Consider the following 15350-nt stretch of genomic DNA (forward strand, 5'->3'; position numbering starts at 1 on the left):
TCAGGTAATCAGTAAATAAATCTGATAATATAAACTACTATTACTACTATGAACTACTATTAAATAAGATCTTTCTCTTATTTATGAAAGTTCATTTAGACAGCTCTTTAAATAACTGCCAATATACAGTAAGTGACCGTGCGTGTTTAAATATAGCTTCAGAGTAACAGGACTTGCTTCTGTTAACCTGGGAAATTTCACCTTTATATTAGTCTTTTACTGGTTGGCGGCTGGAAAGCGGGTATAATGTCAAGCACATGTGAATGTTTTCTACAGCCGTCAGTTTATAAATTGCAGAATGTTGTGACTAAATCTGCAGAGAGCACCAGCACAGCTCAGCTGACCATGGACTGTTCACAAGAAAACAAATCTACTGGCGCTCACAGCAGAAATTATTACGTGACTTATTTCTGAGTGAGTTATTTTCCCCTGCTGCACTGCTACAAAGAAACTTAGGGATCCTCCACCAGCCAAATCCCACTTTAACCCCTGGCTCTATCCCTATCAAAGACACTGTCACAAACAGCAGCTCTGAAGCTTATAGGTTCACTACACACCTAAACAGGCAGAGTGAAACAGCCAGTTATTCTGTATAAAACTGTTTGATATGGCCAGTTGCAAAAGTTTTATATGAAGTGGGGTATGTATATGGACAGCAGAACACGAAAACAAAACAGTTGGAAACACAAAAACAGTGAAGCTAAATGAACAGGGGATAAGAGCTATCCAAAATATGGCAAACATCACCATTGTTTCTTTCTTTATTGCAAATTGACTGTTTTCACCATCTGCTTCTTCTTCTCTGCTATGACTTTATGGATTATTGTTAGTGCAGCCTGAGGCCAAATGCCATTTCAATTCAGACAGCTCATCAAGACAAGTGACAAGAGTTGAGGTGTGAATGTGTTGCAATGTGAAGTTGTTGAACTCTCACTTTAAAGAGCAGCCATGCCCCTATATAGCATTTTAGGGATTGTTATCCTGTAGCCCTCCAAATTTTAACATCTGCAGTCCATCCTCATCCCCGTCAGTGTCATTCTTACAGTCTTCTTTTTGAACAGAATCAAGCCAAACCAGTAAAAATCAGTAATTCCCTTTTGAAAGCCTGAAAAGTTTAAAGCAAGAAGTTTCTATCATCAAGAATAAATAGCTGGTCCATTCATTAAGCTCCCACCATTCATTTAGGCTGCCCACTCTTCTGTTTCATGTCTTTTCTTAAGCAGAAATTGTCTCAGGCTATTCAAAGGCGCTGTTTTGTCAAAAAAAAAAAAAAAACAGCCATCATAAAAAGCTTAAAATGTGGCAGTGGGGTGTGGTTTTCTGGCACACCTGTAGGAATGAGAGGTAAGCAAGGAGGAGAGTGGCATCTTGCATGCATCTATTGACTAACTTCTTCTTTTATATAATAAGTACAGGGTTGGACACACACACACACAAACACACACAGACTAGGCTACAGCACAGCAGGCACTGAAAGAAGGTCTGGAAAGAGTTGCAACATTAAGTGGATAGCAAAACATGTGCTACAAGGCATAAAGGCAAATGTTTATTGCTTATGCTACCATATATAAAGGTTCCCACAACTAAGCCGTGTTTTCAGTTCTTCATAATGATAAAATGAATCCCTTGCTCATATATCCTCCTGCCTCCAGCCAGCCATCAGTTATAGCACACATCATCACATTATCATTGTGTTTGTTGGTTTATCAGGGCTAAAATAGAGAATCCATTATCATACGCTCTCTGAGTTTACGACGAGCTCGGATTCTGTTCTTATGGATTTGTTTTTCAATGAGCAATTTAAAATAGCAACTTAACACATGCTTATGTGTGGGATCACGTACAAAGCAAATTTTTTCTGATCTTTTTCATTAAATTGCCTCATTTTTGACAGCAGAGGTGATGAAACACGAGGCAATTTGTTCCGTGCATAAACAGGAATGTGAAAATAGTCTAAAATGCTAATAATTACCTATCAAAATATAGAGCTACAGGTTTTATTGACTTACCTTACTACAAATTGATATCTACAGTCAGATGCTCTATAACATGGCACTTGTATCCATTTGTGGCTGGTGACACAAGTAGACTTACCCACAGAATTTCCAGCTAATGAGCTGCTGGGCAGACGAAGAAGAAAAAGCATATTGAAGAGAAAGCAAGCACAAGGAATTTTCAGTCACATATGGCGAACAATAATATTTTGAAGTACAAATTTTATGTGTAACATATTTAAGCAGGCAGAACAGCACCCGGCATTAGACAGCCTCTGATTTTTTTTTTTAACGATACACTACAGTTAACACGAAGTACCAGGAAACATCATTCGAAGGAGATGTAATGTCTTTCACCAGGTATGGATGTTGGGTGAAATGTAGGGGTGAAGACCCAGATGCAGTATGGATGCATTGTATGTCTTACAATTAAAAAGGTCAGCTTTTGATGTGGACATCTCATTCTTAATCCATAAGGTTTAATATGATGTCAGCCTACCCAAACTTAAAATCAACCGAACACATTTGAAACTTAAAGGGGTTTTTATGTCACAGGACGATAGTGTCAGGGAGATTTAATGTGTGATAGCTCAGTAAAGTTAGTAATATATTAATTGATCGGCTAGTGAGAGACCGTATTAATTGAGTTTATGAGAAACAGACTGTGATAGTTACATTATATTGCAGTGCATTTCACTGAATTACCAATGAAATGTTAATACAACAGAAAAAAATTAGCATTTTAAACACATTACACTCACAGCTTGCCATCTTTAACAATCTCACAGCTTTTCCTTGCTTTGTTGTTTGGGGGTTTCTCCAAATCATGTTGATGATCATAATTACTGTTTCACAAAACCTCACTTTGCCCATCTCTAACTGCGACAAGGACTGAGGGAAAAACTGAACTATTTATACACAGGGAACTGCTTAGGAAATAAGACACAGGAGAAAGTAACCACACACATGTTAAGATAATCAGGATAATTAGAGGTAGAGAGACATGAGACAGAACTAAGGCATGCCATGACAATCCATCCATCCATCCTCAGGGTTGCAGAGGAGGGACCTATTCCACCTGCCAGAGGGTAAGGAGCGAGGTGCTCCCTGGACAGGTTTGTTTCAGAGAAAAGAAACCTACAAGAAAAATATTAAAGTGTCACGGTGACAGAGGGAGCGCGTGAGGAGGGAGCGCGGACGGCAGAGGTGAATGTTTAACAAAAGGTGAGCCTTTACTGTTGATTGCAAAAACACTACAAAACACAAGGGAAACAGGGAACTGAGGAATACAAAGAAAACCCTAAACTGGAAATGACTAAACATGAAACTGGAAACAGAACTGCAAAAAACCTGGAAAAGCAGGGGGGGGAGATACACGGGGCTGATGACCAGAAGTAACACAGGGGAAACCACAGATGATCCGACACGGGACAGGGGGAAACACACGCTATATATACATACACAAGGCAACGAGGGAAATGCACAACAGGAGGGAGACACAGCAGAACCTAATTAGACATGACGAGACACGGAGGAAGCAAAACAGAATACAATGACATAAGACACAGACTGTCAAAGTAAAACAGGAAACAACAGAGACGCAGATACCCGACAATTCTACTTAAGTACAGTAACAAAGTATTTTTTCTTCATTACCTCCCACCTCTGACCTTAGCAAACAAGAACATCAAAAGATAAACATAAAGAACAAAATAAAACAGAACAAAATAATATACCTATCACCTGTCTATCAAATTTCCCTGTTTCATTTATAGTGTATGAGTTCACCACAAGTGCTCTTGAGGCACTTTATATTGCAAATTAAACCCCTTCAGCTTTAAAGAGAGAAATCCAGCAATTAGACATTTCCCTAAGAATAGCACTAGGCAATGGTGGGAACAGGAAGAGACTTCTGGCAGAACGAGGCTCAGGAAACGGCAGCCAACGGCTGTGACTTGTTGGGGGGATGCTGGGAAAAGATAGAAAAAAAGAGAACCTAGAGAGTTAAAAAAAACAAAAAAAAAAAACACAACCCAACTGAGCACAAAATACTCAGGAGAGGAGATAAAAGTTAATGGCATTCAATAGCAGCATATAAACACAATTATAATGAAAATAGCTAAATGAAAAAAGCAATGTTCACTGCACTATGGAAACTAGCAGATTGTTCAGGTTCACTAGATGCAGTCTTATCAAAAATTAAGGTTTGTTTTCAAATTTTCAAAGTAGAGAGAGTCTGTGTCCTAAACCCAACCTAGGAGGTGGTGCAAAAGGAGAGGGGCTTGAAATCATTGGAACCACCAGTAGGCCTGAAGTCTGATGGCTGAGTTCTCTATTAGGATAATATGGTACTATGAGGTCTTAAAGGTAAGGCTTCCTTGAGAAGGGCTTAAAAATCAGTTTCAAATTTAGCAGGGAGCCAGTGAAGAGACAGTAATATAGAATATGATGTCTCTTTCTAGTCCCTGTTAGTACTCTGTGATGTGAAATCTTAGGACAGTCTGTTAATAAGGAATTACAATATCCTAACATAGAAGTAGCAAACTGATGAACTAATTTTTCAGCATCACTCTAAAACAGGGTGTTTGTTTGAAAAGTAGCTTCAGGTTTCCACACACTAATGGTAAATGGCCTGTATTTATATAGCGCTTTACTAGTCCCTAAGGACCCCAAAGCGCTTTACATATCCAGTCATCCACCCATTCACACACACATCCACACACTGGTGATGGCAAGCTACATTGTAGCCACAGCCACCCTGGGGCGCACTGACAGAGGCGAGGCTGCCGGACACTGGCGCCACCGGGCCCTCTGACCACCACCAGTAGGCAACGGGTGAAGTGTCTTGCCCAAGGACACAACAACCGAGACTGTCCAAGACGGAGCTCGAACCAGCAACCTTCCGATTACAAGGCGAACTCCCAACTCTTGAGCCACGATCGCCCCAAGCAAAGCCATTCAGTTAGTTTCTGATCCAATTACCTCACTTTTGTCAGAATTCAGAGGTAGAACATTTTAGGTCATTTAGGAATGGCTTTAAGACATTTCTGTAGTTTATCTAATTGATTTGTATCTTATAGCTTCATAGATAAATATTACTGAGCATCATCTGCATAGCAATGGAAATATATTCTGGGGTGTTTTTTTTAGCAATACTGCATCAGGGAAGCAGGTATAAAGAGGAATATTGGTCATAGAACCTTGTGGAACTCTATCTTTTGTGTGTCAGGAAGCAGAAATTAAACACAACCAAAATGAGTAATGGATTCAATATCAAATTATTAAGAAATTTAGTTTCCATCAAACCTATATATCAGCAGCTGCTGATTAAGAATTAGGCTATTGATTAAGATTATGAAAACAGGGCTTAGTATTTTTAATGCATCAGGACACTCTTTCTTGAACATTCAAATTGGAAGACTTAAAAACTGGATCTCAGCCGAATGATGTTTTTACTGAAAGAATTTCTGACACCTGACAGTTCTGCCTTCAAGAAATATTTGTACAAGCTGTTTGTTTTCCTGGATGACACAATCGGCCCATCCTGTCTGTAAAAGCAAGTGAGATGGCAGTTCTTCTGTGTGGCATTTATCTCACATACACATATTATAGTTCATATACACACACACACACAAATACATACTGATGCAGTTCACTGAGTCTCTGTACATTTATTTGCACTCCTCCCTTCTCTGTCTTCTGTCCCTGTTCTCCTGTGGCAAGTTGAAGGGATCAACAAACAAATCAGACTACAAGATCACACAGACCTTCAACCCATCCTCCTCTTTCCACCTGCATGCTCCTAATTTGTTTTTGTTTTTGTTTTGTTTTTTGCTTTACTCTTAGGACACAGTATTTTACACCAGTAAGTTTTCACTATGACTATGGCCAACTTAGCTAGTCAGCCAGGCAGCTAGCTAACCAACTTTTGTAGAGCAAGCTTCCATGTCAGTACAACGCAGTTGCAGTGTTTGAACTACACAGAGTTCAAAGTGTATGTAGCTGACATCAGTATTGTGACTTTGCCTGGCAGTTAGCGTTTCCACAATATAAAAGCTTTGGTTTGGGAACTGTCAAAATGAGATAACACTGCCACCACAAGCCCAAATTGTTAATTGCAACATTTAACTTTAACTTTAAGCACTCTTTTTTCAAGCATTCATTATAAAAATAAATAAATCAAAAGAAGCTCTTAAATATGAATTTCATGTCTACATACATCATGTTAAGACTGAAACAAGAGTCAAATGTTAGGGGTATGCAGAAAGCAAATTAAAGAAACTGCACTGGTTTTGGAATGCAGTGCAGACTAATTAGTCTTACTTTTTTTTAAGCTTGTATAATAAGCTTGGTGAGCTCAGACTCTTTCATTTTAATGTAACCTTGTGTGCATGTGGTTTCAGTATTATGTTTCTCTTCAGAAACAACTTGTATACACAAAATTCTCTTGTGTAACTTTGGCTTGAGGGCAAATTTCAATAAATTCAGTATAGTGCACTTTGTACACTACATCTAAACTTTTATACTAAACTAACGAGCGAGTGTTCTTGAGAGGAGTGAAGAAATGGTGAACTGGTCTGTCCTTTAAATATGTCAAAGTAAAAATCGCCTGCAGGTGCAATAGAATAAATCCATTATCTGACAAAAATAACAAAGTAAAAGTCATATCAGCATTTTCTGCTTAATTTCCACTCTATTGTTATTTTCCCATTAGCCTGACAAAGCACTGGAACTGAAAATTCTCTTTTCCTTTAACAAGAAAACAAGTCTTTTGCCCTCATTCGTCTCTCTGTGTGCATTTCACCCAGGTATCTGCACTAATTGGGATAAGACAAACATGAATTTGACATAATGAATATATTCATTTTGGTGACCCCGAGACCTTTAATGTAGTCCCATCATCTGTCCAAATGTACATGTCTTCATGCATTATTCATTCATCCCTGACCCATTCCTTTTAAATGAACAAAATTCTATGCACAGTCATGGCTGCAGAAAGACATTTTAAAAAGAAACATCAAACATTTCTGTCTCTTTGCAGGAATCAAAGATGATGAAGTCTGTTTTTTAGATTATTTACTTTTGAAAAATCCTTGGGGCACGAACAAGGACTTGTTGATGTACTTTTGATGGAGGTTCCTTACTATATTTAATATGTGATATTACAGTGGTTTGGACTAATTATTTCTATTTTTGTATTATAGTTAACTCATTTTCCTTCTCCTCTTCTAATGTATATTTTATAGTTTATTTTATATATATTTATTATATACATTTATTAAGGATGTGCATGACTAGTTGATTAAATGTTTAAACATTAACTCACTAAAATGTGTTGCAGCCATCCTCCATTAGGCAGGGCTGCAGTGCTGGCACACGCCCGCACCCCTGCAGCGTTCTCTCTCTCTGTGTGATGGAAAGTTGAACACAAAGACAAAGTGGAAAGTAAGACCGATTACAGCAGTAATGAACGATTGTATTTAGCCTTTGTCAGAGCAAAGTGTTACATAGCCAGGCATGTGGACATGAACCTGCATAGGAAGAAGGGTGCTGGGACTAGCATTGCTAATGATAGGTTGTCAAAAAAAGAAACTACAACTGGGTTATTCAAGACTGTGACTGACAGTTTAAAATAGCCCTCAAATTTAAACACTTGCACAGTCTTTAAATTTACCCATTAGACTGCGCTCAACTAACTGTTTAGTTGTTGTTGTTAGATTAGCTTTTTTGAATTAAGTAGTATTAGTTGATAAGTAGAAGACAATGATTGGATGGATGGATGAATGGATGAATGGATGAATGGGTCAATAGTGGTCCAAAACATGGGTTGCATGTGTGGTGATAAGTGTGTGCTATTTCCTCCACTGGTGTGAAGACATATCTCCCACCTATTATTAACAGTCTCCATTGGCTGATACTCTTTATATGTATGGCTAGACTTGTTTAGTTGTTTTCTACTTCATACATTCACATTCATGATGTTGTTTGCTACATGTTTTATGATGACTACAACCAAAAATACTGACTTAAGTTGGAGTGGAACCACAAGGCCACTATATGTGACTAACTATATAATTGTGTTCTCTGCTTGGATTAATGATGACATTAACAGCTGAGCGGCTGATTAGGCCTTGTCGGCAGTTAACCTACTACAAATTGCTTTCAAGCTAGCTTGATTTTAATGCAGTTATTTCAAGTAACAACAGCAAAGAGGATATGTAAAATTGTTTTCAGCATTACTAGAAGGCTCTAAGGATCACAGCCATATTTAGTGTTCAGTGATAACCGCTGTCACCGGCCAAATAGAGGGCTACACCAAGAAAAGGCAAGGTTACTGAGCTCCAACAACTGACTCAAAAAAAAGACATGAGCGCACTCATCACACACATCAAAATACTGACGGTAGAGACATGTTGCTGTAGCTATCCTCGGGCAGCTCATGCAGAGAATCTTTTAATTCTGGTCACTCTGTAACTTGACCTTCTGCATTGTGGCAGCTGGCTTTATTTGAATGAAATGGCCCTGGGTATTCCAGTGCGACTGTCACATAATGCTGCAAACAATTCAAATTCATAAACAATATTCATTAAAACTGAGCAAAGTTCCAATCCCAGGGAATTATGCACATTAAAAAACTAAACAATATTGACATCTAGTGGTTTAATTTTAATTAATCTACTGTCAATTGCAATTTAGAAAAGTCATTTATAATATAATTAGCACACAGTTTGGCCTGGATGTGATTGGAGAAAATTTAGGCAGGAAAAAAAATAAAAATATGATGTGTCAGAATAAAACCTTCATCCATCCATTTTCTTAATCGCTTATTCAACCAGGGTTCAGTGGGACTGGAACACAGCTGACATTGGGCAAGTAGTGGAGCGCCCTTTGGACAAGTTGACAGCCCATGAAAAGGCTAACACAAGTATTTCTATTCATCCCAAATAGAGCTGTTTAAATATATGACAACTAAACAACAATTACTATTACACATAATTAAAATCTTCTACAGTAAAAATTACAGAAATTATGTTAGCTGACATCTGGCAGCATATCCTCCTTCTACTCATGTGATGTAAACGCATTTCTGCACACACATATCAAGTCTTTTACAGGAATGTAACTAACAGCTGAGGCTGATAGTAATACCACCAATTAAGTAAGAAAGCAATAAGTGAAGTTATTTTTGATAGTGTTTTTACACAGTAGTCACAAAGTGCTGTATAATCAAAAGATAAAAATGTAGGAATAATTACAATGCAATTAACAGAGAATTAAAATTCAGTTAGTAGCAATACAAAAAAAAAGTTAAAATACAGAACAATACAGAATATAATAAACCTGAAAACAGTTAACATCAGCAACAATCTAACAATCAATTTAACTGATTTTTAAATGAGTCAGCTAAGCGAGTGCTGGAGTGGGAAACTGTTGGTGCCACTGACTGAAAGGCTCTGCATCCCCAGTTCTCACTCTTGCATGAGGAACAACCAAAACAGAGGAGATAAATAGTCTGAAACTTTTCCATTTAATGCTCTATATTTAAGTACAATCATTTTAAAACCAATTCCAAAATCTACTACGGTAAAAGAAAAGGAGTAATGTGAGCGTGCTTAGTAACATGTGTAGGGGTCTAACCACGCTGGTATATAGAGCATTACAGTAATCTAGGCGTGATGACACAAATGTATAAACAATTGTCTTCCGTTCAGCTGACTATAGCTGGCTGCTTAGAAATGTTCCAGAAGTTTGACTAATTCTAGATTGTAGTTCAGGAGGAACTACAATCATGGCCCCTGTCCGGTTGGAATAAAACAAGGCAACGTTTGGAGAGCCTGTCACTAATATGTAGACTTGTAGTCAAGGCTGCCTAAACCAAGACCAAGACAATACTAAGACCAGAGGGTATTGAGACCAAGACCAAGACAGACTGAGTCAAGACCAAGACAAAGTCGAGGCGAGACCAAGACTGAGACAAAAAAGTCTTTAAACTGCAGCCAGATGCTGCTTCGTTTAAGGATGTCAGGCATATTTATGTGTTTTTGAATTACGTGTTTTCAAATTCGATACAACCTGAGTTGTTGACATTGTATCAAATTTGCATATAGACCAAGCCTACATTTGAATTCTGTTTTTATATTTCATCTTTACTTGCTAGTAGATTGTTTAAAACCACAGATGCTGCAGCTGAAAGATCGAAAAATCTTAATGAAATACTCTATTATAATCCATCCTAATCTCCCATGTCTTAATAATAGATTTGTGATATTGATCAGTCTGTTAACTCACGCAATCTACATTTTGCCATTTCTTTTGTGCCTTCAAATAGACTAGATTTTATTATTACTCTGATTCTTGGCCATTCCAACAAGTTGATCCTGTTCATCTGGACGTAGTATTTTCAGTGGCAGAAATGTTTCTTCGCTCATCCAAGTCACTTCTTCACTCTCAGCTTATTGCCAGTTCTAGATCTGGGCCAGTTTTACTGACCAAAAGCGCTTAAAGTGCACACGCTTTCTTCCCATGCACACTCATGCTGCTGATTTCTCTGTAGCAGTTGTCTTACTTTTAGCCTGTATTATGCATTTATCATAATATTTTCTAATATTATAAGTCAGTACACTTACCATTATTTGCGATTGCTCAGATGCTGTCATTGCCATCACATTCACAAGAACTGGAGGAAACCCGAGACTTTTGAAGTTGATTCAGCCACTGAAAAAATAAAATAAAAGTAAAAATCTTTGTTAGTACCGCTGCATGCTCCTCTAACCAGCAGAATAAAACCTGAATCTTCTGGTTGAAGTAGTAATCACTGTTCCACCATGTTGCCCTAGCATGTGGGAACAACAGTTTTTACTGCCCAGAACTGCCTGAGTGAAAAGGCTCACCAAGCAACACACAATGAAAAATAACCTCACCAATACATTCATCCAGTCACCAGCATGAGTTCCATTAATTCATTTAAAACGCTAAGTATGCACAGCACCTTCAAAAGGCTTACCAGACCGCAGCCCTCGTTAGTGTTCAGTTAATCAGCTGTTCCTTTTCTTCTTTGACCTTGAAAAGGAATTCCCATTAGTTGACAACTTCAGTTTAAATCTTAATAAATAAAGTTGATGATTTAAGGCACAGCTAATAAAATGCTTAGTTTGATTACCTTCTTTCTTTAAATATGAGATGATACATAATATGAACTGAAGTAAATAAGAGCAAAGGTCTTGATGTGAAGCAGGAAATGTATTATTTTTAGATATACAGCTTTATTAACATGACAGCACTTCCTCAACAGTGTTAGATTACTTTAAAAAGTAGTGTTAAATTCTACTATGGTATCTCAGTGTACAAATTAAGGCCTTGCACTGTACTAATTAATGGATTTTTAAAATGTCACTGTGACAAATACTGAAAAAGGATCGTGCCTTCAGAGTGGTTTGAAGTGTAAAATCACAGTAATTTCTGTGTCACCAAAATGCTCCAGCTCAAGCTGCCATCGCTGAAGATTTCCTTTAACATGCACAAACCTGCTGTGCGATGCTGTAAACACTTCTAAAAGCTAAGAAAGTGTTTACTGTTGCAGGAAATGACTTCGGGTGACATTTAGCACCTATAAAAAAAGCTAATAAATTGGACAGTTCTGAGTGAAAACCCAGAAGTACAGCATATTTGTAGGGATTTCAGACTAAAATGTAAAATATGGAATTAAAGGGGGACAATTATTCCTGCCCCTGACAGCATAGAGTGATGTAAATAATAAGTGGGATGTTGAGATGTCAGACTGAAAGTAAATAATGTAACACCTTTCCTGTTTATGACTCTTGATGTTGACTGAATTACCTGAGAGATGCAATGAAATATGTAATATACTCTTGTCAAAATGTCTTCAAGCACTAGATGAGACATTTCTCAGGTAGCAGGAGGCTCTTTCTCACGTCACGCATAATTCCCTATGGATGGGGGTGGGGTAAGTTTGCTGCAGCCGCCATCGCTTGTCAAGACACTCAAGAGGCTATTTGTTATTCCTTGTCTGTGAGAGGGACTGACATTTCCCATTGGCAGTTGGAGCACATCTAGCAGCGCCCTCTGCCCCCTTCATCTCTTGTGGTTTGCTCAGCTGAAATGGGACGAAGCTTGCAGGGGCTTATAGAAATTCACCGGGGAACTCTGGCAGGACCACATCCATGGATTTCATGACAGATGTGCTTTGGTATTGTTGTGCTATGATCGCCTCCGGACACTAGTGGATCACCTTATTACATACATTTACACAGGAAATGGAAGCATGAAGATAATATTTTAGCCCAGCGAGCAAGTTAAAACTTCTCCATGCTTCCATTCCATGCATGGACAGAAGCTGGGAAAAAAGAGCAGTAGGTACAGTTTGGATATTGCTGTATGGATTGATGCTTTTCTGGGCTTTATTACCGAATGGGAACGTTCTCTAGTGGCATGATGTATTTCTTTTTTATTGTGTTACTGAATACCTATTTTACCTGTGTTACTTCAACAGATGTGTTAAGACTGATAGACCAAAAATAGAAAACATCAGGTAGAGCTAATCAGAATAAGCATAATGTATACGTGCTAAGTGCACAAATGTACTTTTATGATTTTTTTAGTGGTTGCACTTGGCTCTCTCTCATTACAATTATATTTTAGAAATTGTACCTGCTGTGGCAAAAAGTACATGAAGTGAAGTAGACCATGCATTCACATACAGAACAGGGGTTAGTAATACAGGAACCTACTGCAAAGATATGTGGGCTGCAGTTTTTCTATAGATGGAAGAAAGACCACTCAAGGCTACCAGAAAGCATCACTCTGCCAAACAGAAATTGAACAAATCACTACATTCATAAACAGCCTTCGAGTCAGTCGAAAGTTGTTGGGGTCACCGGAGGGAGTTTAGACATGCAGAGCGAGATATACAGCCTGATCTGCTAGATGCAAAATAAGAACTTGCATGAATCTGGCACACTTCAAGCATTAGCGTATGAGAACTGCAACTTTAGTTTCCAGATAGGCACCGGGTGTGGTCTTCTGCTTCAAGGTCTTTGTCACACTTTCAGAGATCCTATTTTATATGTCTTGATTGTAACAAGTATCTTTTTTTTTTATTCTTTGAGTTACTGTTGCAATCAGGGTTTGCTGATTAATTATTTGCATTAACAAGCAGTTATTTATCTAATAAGCGTACCTAATAGAAGTAAGTGTAGACATTAGTCAGAAATAACAGGAACAATACATAAACCTCTATTAAATGATGGAGGCTTAAATCATGTAGCTTTTACTGTATGCAGACTAATCCTGCTCACTTCAGTGAGTCACCCCCGAAACACTCCATCTGAGCCAGGAAAAAAAACTCGGGCAGTAATGGAGCTGCAATACAAGCCTAAGTTTATATTTTTTCACATTCAGGAAAACAATACAAGCCAAATGTTCTATTCCTATTAAATACCATTAAACCAAAGGTGTCTTGGGAGGCCTGAGATTTCTCAATTAAAAAGAAAACAGAACACATATTTTCTCACTGAAGCGAAACTCCCTCAACAAATAAGGGAGCTAACAAAAACCTGTTGGCAACATTTTAATGATGTAATAGTTCTTCAGCCAGAGCAGGCAGAGTCAAAAGTAGTTAGAAGTGGGGTCACAGGCTAAAATTTAATTGATCCATTTTCTTTTAAAGTTTTAAAATTCCTCAAATCCGGTCAATCCCAATTCTCAGCAGACACCTCATACCTAACACAAACAATTTCATTATTTTCATGATATGAATTTCTTTAACAGACCAAATCTATGTTTTCCCACCGAGTTCTATTCAAAACCTTCTCCACATATTTCTACATAACATACAGGTCAGTTCAAGTGGTTGACCAACCTCTCTTCTCTTACCTTGGTGGAGCAGATGCAACACAGTGGGTGGACTGGTACTTTTGCTCTTTGATTCCTGCATACCATTTGCATCATGTCAAGAGCCCTGACTCCAGGTCAGCGCCCACGGTGCCTGTAAAAGCAGGTTTGTCGGTACACCTTTCCCAAAGTCTGTAACAGTGGGAGATAATGAGATGACAAAACACTGGCTGCCTGGTTTTCATTGCTTAAAATGTTGCTGTGCTGTTAAAAAGTTTGAACTATTGTAGCTATGAATTATGCATGTTATTCATTATTAATGCACACTCATAAATACATTATTCAATGTGCAGAAAGCCTAGTGTTCATTCACACAATTAAAGCATTAGTGGAACAATGACATTTTATATAACATTTCATGAATGGTTAACCACTAGTACTGATGACTCCGGGTACCAGCAATCAACGATCACTGAGAGGAGGACGGGGTTTTCTCTTTCCCCAGCTGCAACCATCTACAGTTCAACCACAAGCTCTGTTAATGAGCTAACATCTCCTCTCTGAATTATCTACACTCTTATAGGCCTGAAGTGGTGTCAATACCACGAAGGGAAGACGTCTCTCTTGGGAGCTTTAATGAACAGACTGAACAGCTCTCCCACATCTTAGAGACCCTGCGGATAAAGCAGTGTGGCTACTAACCAGTAAATCTGAAAAAAAAAAAGAAACACATGAACCCATGGTGACTTCCACCAAGATGGATTTTGCTTTAATGAGCAGAAAAAACTAAATTATAGTTAAAGTTCAGTATATTTTAACCCCATCTTTGTGACTATTGTGGTTCTCTCCCAAAAACTCACCTTGGTTCCTCTTGCTCTTGGTTCCTCAGAGGACCCTGTGCTTTCTCTTGTGTTGCTCCTTGGTTCTAAAACAGTTCTCTAATAATGGCTGACAATGTTTTCAGTTTTAAATACACACATATTTTATAGGTTAATATTTTTGCTGTCAATACTTTTGTATTACTGTACACTCGTTGTGTTGATTTGTTTTTGTTTTCTAATTTATTTTGTTTTTTCTTTTCAAAATTCATTTTCAAACTGGAAATTTGCCCAATTACGCATGATGAGCCTAAGTGTAGAATGATGAATATCGTTAGCTTCATAGCATAAGTGCCTAAGTCATTTTTTTGTGTTTTCGGAAAACAAGACAAAACTAATTTTCTAACATTTAGAAAATTAGTTTTTTCTTGTTTTCCGAAAACACAAAAAAATGACTTAGGCACTTATGCTATGAAGCTAACGATATAATGTTATTATTATACTATTATAATTACTGTATACACTCGCCAGACACTTCATTAGGTACATGTATTCAGTCACTCATTAACACAATTATCTAATCATGTTGCAACTACTTACTGCTGAAATACAAACTGAGATGCATGAGAAAGAAACACAACTAAGTCTTGATGCTTTTATGCTCAATCATCCAGGTTCATCTATTCAT

General features: G+C 37.9%; 1 long non-coding RNA gene across 1 annotated transcript; it reads right to left on the reverse strand.

The window, feature by feature from the left end:
- Positions 1-3201: 3201 nt before the first annotated feature.
- LOC120739507 lies at positions 3202-14968 on the reverse strand. The gene is made up of 5 exons (XR_005697235.1): positions 13887-14968; positions 10999-11054; positions 10622-10709; positions 7321-7400; positions 3202-3990 (listed from the first exon to the last, which is right to left on the reverse strand). It is a non-coding gene; the product is annotated as an uncharacterized LOC120739507 (long non-coding RNA).
- Positions 14969-15350: the final 382 nt, after the last annotated feature.

Source organism: Simochromis diagramma, unplaced genomic scaffold, assembly GCF_900408965.1.
Source record: "Simochromis diagramma unplaced genomic scaffold, fSimDia1.1 OVJJ01000304.1, whole genome shotgun sequence".
Taxonomy (NCBI): Eukaryota; Metazoa; Chordata; class Actinopteri; order Cichliformes; family Cichlidae; genus Simochromis; species Simochromis diagramma.